Consider the following 13092-nt stretch of genomic DNA (forward strand, 5'->3'; position numbering starts at 1 on the left):
GTTACTAAAGATACCTATTAAGATGATAATACCATGCATGAGGAGCTTGTTTTAACCCATACACTTCCTTTTAAGTTTGCATACAATATTCTTATCATTGCCAATAATGAACCCTTTAGGTTGTTTAATATAAACTTGTTCTTCTAAATCTCCATTGAAGAATGTAGATTTAACATCCATTTGAGAGGCCTTAAAGTTATGAAAGCTTGAAAATGAAAGAAACATGTTTATGGTTTCAAGTCTAGCTACAAGTGAAAATGTTTCTTCAAATTATATCCCTTCCTATTGAGCATATCCTTTACATACAAGTCTTGCTTTCTTTGAATTACTTCTCCATTTTCATTTAGTTTTTTCTTGAATACCCATTTCGTCCCAACTACATTTTTATCGTGAGGCCTTGTTACTAATTCCCATGTATGGTTCTTTTCTATTTGATCAAGTTATTCATGCATTGCCTTGACCCAACATTCATCTTTTCTTGTTGGATTCACATTTTGAGGTTCAATTGTGGATAGTAAGGCTAAGTGACTAGAAGTTCAAACAAGAGTTCTTCTAGTTTGTATTCCTGCTTCCTTTTCTCCTAAAATTTGAGATTCAAGATGGTTTTTATAAACATACCTAGATGGAGTCTTTTCTGATGTATATGTATCTTCATTTCCTTCTTCTGATGCTTCTTTATTTCCTTCTTCTACAACCGTTTTCCTTGTATTAAGGAGATGTTTGTCATCTACTGATTCTTCACTTTTAGAACTTGTAGATGCTTCATCAATCATAACATCTATGCATTCACCAATATTTTGAAGCCTTTTATTATAACATTTATATCCTTTTCTTTTAGAAGAATATTCGAGGAGGATTTCTTCATCAGCTCTAGATTCAAACTTCCCAAGCTTATCATCATTTTTCTTTATGTAACATTTTATTCCAAAAATTCTAAATTGTTTGATAGTTGCAGGCTTACCAAACCATATTTCATGTAGAGTTTTATCTTTCTTTGCTCGAACATGAGATTTCTTCAGGATATTCATGACTGTATGTGTTTCTTCTCCCCAAAAGGTGTGATGCGATCTTGAATCATCAAACATGGAATGTGCCATTTGTTGGAATGTTATGTTCATTCTTTTTCCACTCCATTTTGTTGACGATTCTTAGCTACAAAAACTAATATGTTATAAATTCTCCTCCTCTATCAGATCTAAGACATTTTATTTTCGGATCTAACTCATTTTCTACCAGAGCCTTGAATACTTTTGATCCAGGTGGATGTTGGTGGCCACCCACCTATCCCATTTGGACCCCCACAAATTTCTCTTTCAGTTTTTCAGTTTCCTTAATTATAGCACAGTTTACTATTTTTAGCAGTTTTTCGGGTCCTAAACTTCCGGAGCCATTTTGAGGCCCTAAACGACGTTTTTTGGGAAATGCACCGCCAGCAATCTTTTTGATAAAAATCGTCTTTTCCGTCGTAGTCCTCGGAGAGATCTTTCCAACGGGCTATCATGCGCATCAAACGGAGATAATACGACCAATTCGCGACCCCGGGAAGTTGGCTGTCCAACTCAACCCAAAACGGGGCCCACAATTTGGCGTTTCATCTTCTAGGGTTAGGTTTTGGAATGTGAAGGGTTTTCCATTGTTTCTCAATAATAAATAGGCCTTCGAGCCTCATTGTAAAGACAGTTCGAAATAGTTCAGAGGCATGTAGCCGACACATCTCTTCTCAGAGATAAGCTACCATCGCCCTAGCTGGGTTATTTCTATTTGTAAGCATATTTCAGTATTTTCCATTAATGAAATGAAGTATTATTTCCGCTGCATCTCTGTTTTTATGGTTATCGCATCTCTGTATTTATGGTTATCTCTGTAATCTATTGCGTTCCTGCTTAAATCCGGATCAATGGTATCAGAGCGGTCTGCTTTTTCTCTGTTTTTCTTTGCATGTCCCCAACGAGGTCGGGATATAAGGAGTTAGGGCTTGAATTGGTCGAACTTTTGCAAGACTAGCCTCGTAAATCTCGACGACCTCCCATGGCGGATGAGAAGAAAGACGAGGGGGCAAGAGATTCTATCAGAATCTTGCTCGAAGAAGCCCTCGAGCGGCAAAGGAACGCGATGATGGATAGCTTTGCGCAGATCCTTCAACGGCTACCTAGGGGTGATGTATCGGCTTCCAACAGCTACTTTGGAAACGCCACACCGTTTAAGGTACAAGTTAATTTTGAAATCCCCATATTCGAGGGTCAAATAGATGCAGATGCCGTAGATAAATGGTTAAATCTGCTAGATGGGTATTTTTCTATTCATGAATTTTCAAGTCGGGAAAAGATTGTTTTCGCTCTTCTCAAAGCAGCCCCCCACGTCAAGGACTGGTGGGAAACATACTGCGAGCAGAAGGATGAAAGTACAGGCTCACTGTTTTCAGCCGCACCCACTTGGAATGACTTCCGGGATGCCATCAAGGAGCAGTACTACCCTGTCGGAAGCTATGAGGACAAATACATCAAATGGACCACACTGCGGCAGGGACGAGACCAAGATGTGCCAGAGTTCACAAACATTTTCCATACCCTTCGCACACAGTTGGGTATCAAAGATTCTGAGCTGCATCTGGTACTCAAATATCGTGGCTACCTACACAGATACATCCAGGAAGAGATGGAGTTCTTGAACATCTCCTCACTCGGCACAGCATACCGATACGCTGTTAAAATCGAGCAAAAGTTCAAACAGAAGAAGCGAGATTTTGGATCTGCAAATCCAAAGCCCAAAGGACGAAGCCAAGGCGGGGTGACCCAAGACAACTCGTCGAGGCCGCAAGAAAAGAACACCACCACGAAGCCGAGGAAGGACACAGGAAAGTGGTGTGAGTTCCACAAGAGTCCCACTCATAACACAAGTGAGTGTCGGACCAAGCAGTCGCTAGTGGCCGAGTTGAAGGCTTCCAAATCAGATGCATGTTCCGACTCTGAGTCAGAACCCGACAAGGGGAATGACAAAGGGAAGCAAATCATTGATGCGGATCCCAGCGCCACTGTTGCTACTGCCAAGATCCAGAAAAATGAGCCCGAAGATCTAGAGGAGGGGGAACGTCTTTTCCACTCACAGATGTGGGTGAAGGGTTCGCCGCTGCAATTCATTGTCGACAGTGGCAGCCAAAAGAACCTCATTTCAGCAGAGGTCGTGAAGCAGTTAGGCCTATGAACTACACCACACCCACAGCCGTACAGTATCAGTTGGCTTCACGAAGGACGAGATCTCAAAGTTCGCCAACAGTGCCGCCTTCCCTACATCATCAAGCCCTTCACAGACGAGGTATTGTGTGATGTTACACCTCTGGATGTTTGCGATGTACTATTAGGCCAACCATACTTGTGGAGGCGACACGCTGTGTATGAGTCAAGGCCTCGCGTTGTCATTATTTCTTTGGATAATTCATTATACAGGATACCGGAGGTAGCCCCACCTACCGCCACCTCTTTGATCACTGCCAAGAAAGGAAGCAAGCTCATCTCCCAGACTAGGAAATTCATTTTTTGTCTGGTTCGCTCCCAAAGTAAGGGGAAGATCGTTGCCACATCCATGACCCCTGCAAAGGGTTCCTCCACACAGCAGCAGCAACAAAGGGATACGGTCATGACAGAACACAGGAACAACTTCTCCTCACCCACAGGGGTACCACACAAGTTTCAGGTGGGCAACAAAGTTTGGTTACATCTGCAGAAAGAACGCCTTACCAGAACCCATCAGAAACTCAGACCACTCCGACATGGTTCTTACACCAGTAACAAGGCTACGGACAACAATGCTTTGAAGCACAGCATTCCTCCATTCCTTCGCTTGCACTGAGTGTTCAATGTGGATCGTCACCGACCATGCTCCCCACCATTTCTAGACACCTCAGAGATTGCAAAACAGCTCACCAGAGACCCAGCTCAGCAGAAGCTTCCTCATCTCAGGGAGGAACTCAACGCAATGGGGACCATTGCTTCCTAAGGGGGGAGGAATGATCCAGGTGGATGTTGGTGGCCACCCACCTATCCCATTTGGACCCCCACAAATGTCTCTTTCAGTTTTTCAGTTTCCTTAATTATAGCACAGTTTACTATTTTTAGCAGTTTTTCGGGTCCTAAACTTCCGGAGCCATTTTGAGGCCCTAAACGACGTTTTTTAGGAAATCCACCGCCAGCAATTTTTCTGATAAAAATCGTCTTTTCCATCGTATTCCTCGGAGAGATCTTTCCAATGGGCTATCACGCGCGTCAAACGGAGATAATACGACCAATTCGCGACCCCGGGAAGTTCGCTGTCCAACTCAACCCAAAACAGGGCCCACAATTTGGCGTTTCATCTTCTAGGGTTAGGTTTTGGAATGTGAAGGGTTTTCCATTGTTTCTCAATAATAAATAGGCCTTTGAGCCTCATTGTAAAGACAGTTCGAAACAGTTCAGAGGCATGTAGCCGACACATCTCTTCTCAGAGATAAGCTACCATCGCCCTAGCTGGGTTATTTCTATTTGTAAGCATATTTCAGTATTTTCCATTAATGAAATGAAGTATTATTTCTGCTGCATCTCTGTTTTTATGGTTATCGCATATCTGTATTTATGGTTATCTCTGTAATCTATTGCGTTCCTACTTAAATTCGGATCAACTTTGAATTTATCAAATGCTTCATCTTCATATTTTAGTAAGCCAGTCCAACATGTTTTTGTAAAATCATCAATGAATAATATGAAGTATTTTTCACCACAAGGAGACTTATTTCTCATAGGACCACATAAATCAGTATGAATAAGTTCAAGTGGCTTATTTGAGGTACCCTCTTTAGCTTGAAACTAAACTCTGGTTTGTTTACCAAATTGGTCTCATTTGGAGATGATATTTTCAGGTGGAGAGATATTGGGCAAGTCACAAATTGCTCCCATTCTTCTTGACTATACAATTTAGAGAAGTTAAGGTGTCCCAACCTTTTGTGCCAAAGCCAACTTTCTTAATATTTTATTAAATAAAAATGCTCTTGGCCGCCTTCTAAGACATAGACATTGCCTAGAGTCCTTTCCCCTTTTATTATGATCTTAACTGTATCCAGATTTCTTACCACATAATTATTTGATCTGAAAACAACCTTATGCCCTTGATCACACATTTGACTAACACTTAATAAGTTATTTATTAATCCATCAATGAATAATACATTTCCAGCCTTAACCTTTTTCCTTAACAACATAGTTCCTTTCCATTTGATGGAAACATGCGAGTTATTACCAAAAGTTACATTATTTTCTTTATTTATTTAGTTAAAAGAAATAAACTTATTTTTGTCACCTGTCATATACTTTGAAAATCTGTTGTCAATGTACCATAGGTTTTCTTGTTCTCCTGCATACAAAGCTAGACCATAATTTTCAATGTCTAGAATTTTCCTTTTCCATACCTTAGGTGGTATTGTCTTCTGTTCATGTTGGTAATATGGTCTCATTATGCTTCTGTTAATTTTTTCAACTAGCATAAAATTCCACCTTGGATAGCTCAAATGACCAAGATGATGATTGCATTAAATTCCTCTTTTTAAGAGGACCAAAATCAATGTAAATATCACCCTATTTAGACAAGCCGAAGTTGATTTTTGAATTATTTTATCCACTGATGTATAATGGCATAGGTTGGCCCTAAGTGCATGTAAAATTGGATAGGTCGGCCTCAACCACAAGTGGACCCTCATTAAAGCCTATACATAGAAGATACCTTAAGCTCATTTACATGCATTGATTATGCCATCTTCTACTCTCTTCTTTTGTCCTGGTTCCCATAGGTTTGATGAAGGAAGTTTCCTCAAGGGGACAAAATTACAGAGGTGAAGCTTAGACGGATCTAGGGTTTACGTTTCTTGGAAAAAATCACATAACTGATTATTTTTATCCTAGACGCATGAACGCAGTCACTAAAGGAGCATCCATGAAGTCTCATATGCTCGCACAGAAGCCTGAAGGGAGTGTCTAGGGTTTCTGAAGTAGATTAGACGATGTTGGTCCTTGGACTCACACACAGAGTAGTCAAGGGAGCATCCAGGCAATCCCAGATGCACACATAGTAGCTAGAAGGGAGCATCTAGGGCTTTGGAGTGGTGTTGTGTGGGTTTGACCCCAGACACACGCATACATTCTTCCTCAAAGTGTCTGGGTGAAACAAAAACACCCTCACATAGTGGCTAAGGGAGTGTCCAAGAAGTTTTAGTTGCACGCAGTTTGCCTTGCTGAAAGCATCTAGGGTTTTGATCTAGGGTTTGAAAGTTTACTTCAGTTGGTTTCAGTGGTACTCTTGTACCTCATGAGACATTTTGTGGCTGTGGGGGGACCAATGCCTGAGACATTTTTAGATTGGATAAAGTAATTAAAATTAGTGGATGGAAGCACAGGCCTTGAAGGCTTGTAACCAAAAGTTCTAGTTCTGAGGCCCTAGCCTTCCAAAGAAGAATCACCAGAGGCTATGAGAGTTTCAAAAATGTTGGATTAGATGAGTGGGTTGAAGAAGAATATAGAACAAATTCCAAACTAAGCACTTAAAAATTTGAATTTAGACTACTGCACAAAGAATAATGTGAGACTAAGAAAATATGAATGAGGTTCCTGGATATGGAGCACCAATTAATGGCTTCAATAATTATTATCATGAGTATAATTAAGAAAAATCATTAAAAATTAAACAAAAGCACCAAATTCATCTTACACTGTCTAGGAGAAGAGAAGAGATGAATGAATGCTGAGACATGAAAGGAAAACTAATGGTTGCAGCTTTCCATAACTAGAATCAAATTGCAATATATTATTCAAGCTTCAAAAAGAGATTTTGGATTACAATACTTAGTCATGAATAATGAAATCTGAACCCTTAAAAAATATTTCTCCCATACATGTATGCCCCCCTTAAACCTTACTGATTAATTGTCCCTAAATCAGTTTCAAACTAATTCTTGAATTAGTTACAAAACGAGTTTTACACAGTTATAAATTGTCACTTTCTTTTCAAAAGGTTTTGAAATGATTTAATTACAAAAGGAAATTTTAATAATATATATATATATCTATATATATATGTATGTATGTATGTATATATATAGATTATATTAAATAAAAATATATTTCGAAAACAAAACCCCAGCCCCTTTGAGATTTTACGATACCACTTCAAAAATAATGCACTATCAAATCAAAGAAGGATGTGGGATCCAATAATGGTTTTGGAATACCATTTTCCACCTCAGGACCACCCGTTGGTGATTTCTTGAGATGATGAGGGTGTCCCTATGATTAGATGTCACCCTCTTTTTGATAGATAAGTAGTTTTGGCTACACCACTTCTGGGGGCACATCTTGTTGGGGCTTGGTTTTGCCCAATTTCGACACCTTTTTCTATACTTTCCCTCTCACATTTTGACTATCTTTAACCCCTACTATGCCTATCTCAGTTATAATACTTGTGTTTTTGCCAAAAGGGTGTTGTAGGCTAAAGGTTTGCAAATTAATATTAAAAACCATCTTTTACCTTAACTTTGAGTATTCTTTAGCTAGTTGTTCATTATTTTATTACCCTGCCAACTAATCTCGAGTTCCTGTGCATATTTTCTTTGATTCGAAAACATGCCCATAATTCCTGCAGAATAGTTGTGTGATCTTATTTCCTGCAGACACTTCGGATTTCTTACAGTCGTGGACTTCCTATAACTGCGTGGATTTCCTACAGTAATATCAGTTATTTCCTATAGTAACATCGGTGATTAGCCATATTCCATGGATATCTAAGTCCAACGAGAACATGGGTTTTGTGGGGAATATATCACATATGGGTTATATCCTATTCACCTTCTTAGATATGCCAACAACACCACCTAGATTCAGAATTCTTCTCTCGCCAGCCGTTTGGAGGGACAACTACACCCATGTAACAAGTTTTCGTCTAATCCATGCTTTCAGTCATGGATTAGACCCAGTATGGTTAAAAATGATATATTGTAATAGATTTGCTAGCCTTAGGCTTAGATTAGCAGTCTCCATTATTTCGAGCCATATTGTAGGTTTTAATCCCGTACAGAAATTCCCTGCATACAAATTCTAAGAACATAAAATAAACAATGCGAGAGCATAACACAAAAACACATATACACAGAGATTTTCCCCTTGATCCCAAAACTGGGACTACCAGCTTTATTTTTTCATTATTTTCCTTTCAATGTTACAATACATATATATGCATGTCGAAGCATCCAATACCATGGACCAAAAATCATCGCGCCAAAAACCATGTGTGAAAACCATGCACAAAATCATAGGTTAGTTTTCCCTACCTAATATAGGGTCCAAAAAATTTTTCCCTGGGGCACTGCCCCGGACCCCATAGAGGGGGGCTACCCGCCCCCCTCAAACCCCGTAGATAGGGTGGGGCTATCACCCCCCTGTGACCCCCTTGATGCGCAACAAATGGGGGGCTATGCCCCCCTCTAAGCCCCCGGTTAATTAGGGGGGCTAGTCGTGGAAAGAATATAACACAACCCAACACATATATGGGCTTTGTCAATGTATAAATTATGTCCTAGTTTCGATGATAGGGGCTATTAGAGTGCTGGGTTGGTTTCAACACTAACTTTGTATGAGATTGTACTTGACTATATTTTCATATTAATATAAAGATATGTGTTTTATCCATTCCAGTGAGCAAGCTCTTATAATTTGAAGGGGTTGTGAGTAAGGAAGGGCCCCCTCTGCTCAAAACTCCATTCGTTTAGTTTTTATGCATTTTATTTCTTTTATGTAGTAATAATTCATTTTTACAGCTAATGTATTATTTCTAATATATCAGCAACACTAGATGAAATGAATTAGTTTTTGTTTATGTGTGGGATTAAAGTAATGAATATTTGATTTCTCATGTTGATTGAATTTCTTAATTTGTTGTAAGTGATTTTTATATATTTTCTTAATCATCATCAGCAATCTTAAGCATTGTAGAGGGAAGTCTGATCCACTGTATAGTATTTGCTGCTAAGTGATTGATGCAGGAAAGAGTCATTGGTTTTGTATGATTGGTTAATTATATTAATCACCACTTATAATATTAGACCTGCATATACTTTGCATGCATCTCACAAGCTTACCTGACTGAGTTGATTATTTATGTTTAATCAAATTATAATGTGATAATTTGACTCAACATTTTTGTAGAATCTTGTAGAATTTTTCTACAAATTAGTTAGCTCTGATACCATGTAGAAATTTCCCACCTGTAGATTACCTGGTAATGCAATGTACTAAACCAAAATACTTGATCTACTTCTACAAACAATTTAGCGAAAGCTTAATCAACCATGAGCAACATCAGGCATGAACACATATAACTGATAAGAAGAAATCAATCACACATAACATAGAAGAAATAACCCAGGGAAAGCCTCAGCCTAAAACCCCAACTCTATATTATCATACAAGTGGAAATATAGTCCGGATTACACAAAGCCTTAGCTCGAAAGTTATCCAGCTCTCAGTACAATCCCTCTGTTTCTCATAGATAATCAAAGGCTTCTCACAAACCTTCTCCTCTGCCCTCCAAGCCTCCTATTTCTATGCACAGTTTTTCCTTGGTCCTCCAGCTGCAACCTGTGCGATTCTCACCTCACACACAACACTGACCTCTGAAATAACTGGACAAACTTGAAGGAGATAAATCCTCATCATGGATGAGCTTCCTTTATAGGAAAAATATTCATCCAACTAATAGTACACTGTCCCTTCTCTGATCTCAACTAGGTCTCTGTCTGAACTGACATGCATTAGTTATCCATGGGAGAATACTCAGTTATCTAAAAATAACAGTTGTCACTTGCATGCAAGCATCAACAAACTGTATCTCATTAATTTAACAACTTGTTAAATTAATCTAACTGAACTTGACTAAGTTAAACTAGGTCAACTAATCCTATTAATATAGAACTCATCCTTAATTCCTCAATCAGTGGAGCAAGTCAAAGACACATTCCCTAATCAATGGAGAAATTATTGCATGTTCTCACAAAGACTTCATGTTTAATTTTCCTTAACTAATTAACTCATGGAGAATTAATTAATTAATATTCAAACTTTTGGTAAAACCAAATTCGAATTTTACTTCCTATTCTAGACCAGGGACTATCTAAAAATAGGAATCCAACTTGAATTGCTAAAAGTAGAACTTTTGTTTTTAGCACTTCCATTTTTCATTCCCTGTTGCCCAATCTAGCACTGATGCCGAAACTGCTATTTTTAGCAGTGCTATTTTTAGCACTTCTATTTCTAGCAATTTCTTGTTGCCAATTTTCAACACTCCCTCTCAACAAGAAAGGCTTCCTCTCGAACCCGATCCTATACCTCTGGAATGTTCTTCATGCAACACACCTACCATTTGTGGTTGCTCCAGCAACTCTCGGAACAAAAAAACTCCCAACTGACCTCTCTGTTGGGCTAGAAACATACTCTGATGCTGAAGCTCTACATGCTACTGACAAGTGCTCCCTCTCTGACCTCTGCGCTACTACAACATCTCCATGCATCTCACACCATTGCACCCTTCTCTGTGCTACCTTGCACTGTGCAATACACTTGTGCCTCTCACATTGCTGCAGCCTGCATGCTTTGCGTTGTCTTGGGATTCCCTGACTATAGCTCTCTCTACCTCTCCATCCGCATCTGTCTCTACCCAATCAGTCATTTCTTGCTACTCCACATTGGGGCTCCTGTAGCAAGGTCTCATCCAAGAGGTTGGGTAGCTCAAGGATCCTGTCCCTCCTCCTTGGCATGATCACTCTACATCGCCCCACCTCCTACCTGGAGGTATGGCTGCATGTGATCCCTCTACCCACCTGGCTAGAAGTTTCCCCCTACTGGAGGTCTCTACATGAGTAGATGTCTTTACTTGATCTCCACTCAGCTTCCCCTGTTGTGGCTGCTCCACAACCTCCTGAAGCTGCTGCACCAATCGTGGCTCCTCCACAATCATCTGAGACTTCTTCTAGTGCTGCATGTCGAGCGGTAATTTACTCTCCCTCGCAACCACCAAGTATCTAACCTTTGCCTTGCTCCTCAAGGCTTTGCATGCATCTTGTACTTGAAGTGCATATAGGTTCTTGGCTAGCATACAAATCTGTTTCATATTTCCCGCCATCACGAAATTTTTGGAAAAAGAGCTGATTTTAAATCAGCGATATCTCCCTCCTCCAAACTCCGATTTAGCTGATTTTTTTTTTTTTTTTGGGTATTTTTTCGCAAGGAATCCAAATATTCTATTTGTTTCAAAAAATGTTGTACAAAAAATTTCATATCTGCTCTACAAACTCTCAGCCCAAAACTCAAAACTTTGAAATCTCCTCTCAGTATATTGTTCTTGCTTGATCACTTGTGCTCTGATACCATGTAGAATTTTGTAGAATTTTTCTACAAATCAGCTACTTCTGATACCATGTAGAACCTTTTCTACAAATCAGCTAGCTCTGATACCATGTAGAAATTTTCCACTTGTAGATCACCTGGTAATGCAATGTACTAAAGCAAAACACTTGATCTACTTCTACAAACAATTTAGCAGAAGCTTAATCAACCATGGGCAACATCAAGCATGAACACATATAACTGATAAGAAGAAATCAATCACACATAACACAGAAGAAATAACCCAGGGAAAGCCTCAGCCTAAAACCCCAACTTTGTATTATCATACAAGTGGAAATATAGTCCGGATTACACAAAGCCTTAGCTCAGAAGCTATCCAGTTCTCAGTACAATCCCTCTGCTGCTCATAGACAGCCAGAGGCTTCTCACAAACCTTCTCTTCTGCCCTCCAAGCCTCCTATTTCTATGCACAGTTTTTCCTGGGTCCTCCAGCTGCAACCTGTGTGATTCTCACCTCACACACAACACTGACCTCTAAAATAACTGCACAAACCTGAAGGAGATAAATCCTCATCATGGATGAACTTCCTTTATAGGACAAATATTCATCCAACTGATAGTACACTATCCCTTCTCTGATATAAATTGGGCCTCTGTCTGAACTGACATGCATCAGTTAGCCATGAGAGAATACTCAATTATCTAAAAATAACAGTTGTCACGTGCATGCAAGCGTCAACAAACTGTATCTCATTAATTTAACAACTTGTTAAATTAATCTAACTGAACTTGACTAAGTTAAACTAAGTCATCTGATCCTCTCAATATATAACTCATCCTTAATTCCTCAATCAGTGGAGAAATTATTGCATGTTCTCACAAAGACTTCAAGTTTGATTTCTCTTAACTAATTAACTCATGGAGAATTAATTAATTAATATTCAAACTGATGGTAAGACCAAATTCGAATTTTACTTCCTATTTTAGACCAGCGACTATCTAAAAATAGGAATCCAACTTGAATTGCTAAAAATAAAATTCTATTTTTAGCACTTTTGTTTTTCATTCCCTATTGCCCAATCCAGCACTGATGCCCAAACTGCTATTTTTAGCACTTCTATTTTCAGAAATTTCTTGTTGCCAATTTTCAACACTCCCTCTCAACAAGAAAGGCTTCATCTCGAACCCGATCCCGTACCTCTGGAATGTTCTACATGCAACACATCTACCAAGTGTAGTTGCTCCAGCAACTCTCGAAACAAAAAAACTCCCAACTGACCTCTCTGTTGGGCTAGAAACATACTCTGATGCTGAAGCTATACCTGCTACTGACAAGTTCTCCCTCTCTGACCTCTATACTACTGCAACATCTCCATGCATCTTGCACCATTAAACCCTTCTATGTGCTACCCTACACTGTGCAACACACTTGTGCCTCTCGCATTGCTGCAGCCTGCATGCTCCACACTGTCCTGGGATTCCCTACACTGTAGCTCTCTCTGCCGCTCCATCCACATCTGTCTCTACCCAATCAGTCATTTCCTGCTACTCCACATCATGGCTCCCGTAGCAAGGTCTCATCCAAGAGGTTGGGTACTTCAAGGATCCTACCCCTCCTCCTTGGGACGATCACTCTACATTGCCCCACCTCCTACCTGGAGGTATGGCTGCATGTGATCCC

The sequence above is a fragment of the Pinus tabuliformis genome, chromosome 8 (assembly GCF_031772625.1).
Source record: "Pinus tabuliformis cultivar Carrire ecotype Pingquan chromosome 8, CPIR1, whole genome shotgun sequence".
In the NCBI taxonomy this organism is placed as follows: Eukaryota; Viridiplantae; Streptophyta; class Pinopsida; order Pinales; family Pinaceae; genus Pinus; species Pinus tabuliformis.